Source organism: Pteropus alecto, unplaced genomic scaffold (assembly GCF_000325575.1).
Source record: "Pteropus alecto unplaced genomic scaffold, ASM32557v1 scaffold50, whole genome shotgun sequence".
NCBI classification, from domain to species: Eukaryota; Metazoa; Chordata; class Mammalia; order Chiroptera; family Pteropodidae; genus Pteropus; species Pteropus alecto.
In genome coordinates this window covers 16,675,648-16,678,994 of record NW_006431918.1, presented here as the reverse complement: position 1 = coordinate 16,678,994, position 3,347 = coordinate 16,675,648, and positions in this window count along the sequence as shown.

The following is a 3,347-nucleotide window of genomic DNA, read 5'->3' as shown; positions in this document are numbered from 1 at the left end:
AGAGAAGATGGAACCTCCTGGAACAGAGAGGTTGTGGGAGGCTGTCAACTCTGAATCTCAGTGCTGATTTAGGGAGATGGCAGCTGTGAGAGTCAGACTTTGTAAAAAGAGAACAAATCGTGTCTCATTATAGTTTCTCCCTTAATATATCCAGAGCCATAGTGCTGTAATCAGACTAAAGAGGTTGACTTTACACTCTGGGCACGAGAAAGTGCAGGAAGTTGAACAGGCCTTCAGAGATGGTGAATAGGGGAAAGACAGAAGAAGGACCAAGAGGTCAGAAGAATTTACTGTAACCTGGGTGGGAAGAAAGTGTGTTTTAGAAACACCTAGTCATGTTTTGGTCAGTAGAAACCCCTGATATGTTGAGGAAGAATCTAAGAACATCTGTATGGTACTCTGCTTACTCATTCCACATTTGATAATGTGACACCACACCAAACAGTGTCTAAGGATGGAAGAGGTATGTAGATTAATGAATGTTTTGATGTCCCACAACCTACGGAGAGTGTGTAGGAAATCCAGGATGCCTCCCAAGGGGAAGAAGTGGTCAGAGTCTTGGTGGACTGGCAGAGGCTTGGAGACAGGACCAGGAGAACACAGAGCTGCACTGTCAGCGTCTACATTCAACTAGTAGTGCTGTTAGATGGGTAGCTGGAGATTGAGGGAGACCATCAGGGTATACTGGTGGTGAATAGACTCCTGGAGAATGGGGGAGCTTACCATTATGGACACAGTGACCCAAAGGGCAGGGGTAGCAAAGACTGAGAAGGCAGTGCATACAGCAGAGACCTCCTTTTACCTCTACTATGAAGAGAATTGCCTGCTTTCGGGGAAGAAGATGCCATTTTGGTAAAATGAAGGAGAAGTAAGGATGGAGCCATGAAAGATTGAGCATCTCTCCTCAAGAGACTGAGTTTCTCTTAAGAAGACTGAGACTTATTTTTAATTGGCAGTGATCTCTCTGAGTCACCCTACTAGAGCCTACACTACAGCAAAGTGAACTTGGTATAGAACATAAAGAAGTATACTTTGTTTTAATTTAACCAAGAATGAAAATTCCTTTCATGTAAAAGTTTAGAAGTATGTGAACAAGGGCTGCTCTAGCATGCCATGCTCCTTCTAGCTTATTATTCTACCATTTCTAGGATGGCACAATTTTCCTCATGGTCCAAGATGGTGGCATTTGCATTACAAGGAGAAGATTGAAAAAACAAAGAAGAAAGAAAAGGATGTGCATCAGATTTTGTTTAAGGAAGGCTCTTAGAAGCCACCAAGGGCCTATCAACTTGTATTTCACTAGGCTCAGGGTCACATCTAGCTGCAAAGGATCTTAGGAAATATTGACTTTATTTTGAGTCACCATGATTAGGTAAAAATTCTACTATGTATTTCAGAATAAAGGATCTTGGGAGAAAATTAGGAACTTAGCCATAGGATCCTGGATGTAAGACAATATAAAGAGGGAAGATATGACAGGTATACAGGCCATGTCATGATTTATTAGACTTTCAGAGTTTCTTCCACATTTGGCAGTAGTTGGACTGCAAATCCTAGCTTATACTATAGTGATGTTTATGTTTTTCTTTGTCACTGTACATATTTCAAAGAAAGATTAAGAAAGATATGTCCAGTTCTGCTATCAAATACCAATCAAGATTTGCCTGTGACATTTTGATTCTTTAGTAGTAACACGGAGAAAGAGGCTTGGTGTCATAAAATGCATCTTTTACTTATTTTAAGACTTAATTTTTAATGTACTCATTATTCTTAAAACTTAAGGCTTTAACATATGAATTTTGAGGGGACACAATTCAATACTAACAGTAGCTATACCACTTTATATTTCTATTAGAAACATGTGAAGGTTTCAATTTCTCTATATTCTTGGCAACATTTACTCTTCTCTCTCGTTTTTATTATAGCCATTCTAGAGGATGTGATATGCCATTTTATGGTTTGAAGTTGCTTTTCTCTATTGATTAATGATGCTGAGCATCATTTCATATGCTTATTATCCATTAGTATACATTCTTTGGTGAAATGTCTATTCATCCTTTGACTGTTTTTTAACTGGTGTTTGGCCAGGAAAACTAGGTATAACCTTTTCTAGTCTCTCTTTGAAATACTTATAATGAAAAAGAAAAAAACATCTTGAAGGGTAAAGAAAAGATACCACCAGAATATACAAAGAACTCTTATACTTCAGAGACATTAAAATCATGTTAAAAAGTTTTCCAAATATAGTTATTATGAATTAATAATCATATCATTATATCTCCAAATATTTGGTTCATCAGTCACTGAATGGAGGCAGTCTTGGTGATACTCTGAAATATTCTCTAAGCATAGAAATTTTCTGGTGGATAGGAATATGCTAATTTTTTATGTTCTTCAACATTTATATGTAATGATCCCTACTCATCTAACACTAGAGAAAAGATGACTTCTTACCAGGATCTCCAGGCAGACTTTGGCAACTAGGAGGCCCATGTATCTGATATTAGCTAGCAGACATTTGTTTGATTTGTTGAGTTTTGTACCATACCTTATTTTAAAAATGTTTACTATTAATTGATTGCCAACACCAAAATATTAAATAAGGAGATTGCTCATAAATATGTGGATTTTTGGCTTTTTTAAAAAAAAAACAACACTGACCTACATGCCCACATGGATAAATTTGCTCAATGTGAGTAATTTTCAATGGTCCCTCCTCTTCATTTGTCCCTGTCATTGAGGCTAAATGTCACTGTCATTTATTTCTATGCTAGTCCTGTTGAATTTTTAATGCAGTTAAAATAAAAATGAATTCTTTACATCCAATTAGCTTCTGAGTTTGCAATCTATAGATATCTAAATTTGCCACCCACAGTCTAGATATCGTGACATTGGAGCAAAGTCAATTACATCTTTTGATTCAACTGAACAGTCTCCCAAATAATTCTTAAGTACTACTGTGTTCAGGAAAGCATACTGTTGCAAGTGTCATGATGACAGGGTAGTTTTTTGCATTTTTGTTTTTTGTTTTTGTATTTACTGTTGTACTATTGTATCTCCTTCACTTAGAATAATGCTCAGCATATAGTGAATATTTTAAAAATTATTTGCATAATAGATGAAAAACTAGGATATGATGCCATTATTTTCTATGGTCTCTATTTCTAATCCATCATCAAGTGCTATCAATTTTAACTCTTAAATATCTCTCAATCCAACCACTTTTCTCCATCTTAATCCAAATTACCACCTGTCTTAACAAGACTGTGAAATAGCCTCTTCAGGGCTCTTGTGTGCGTGCATCCTGTTCTTCACAGGGCATACAGGCTGTGCAAATCTGATCGCTC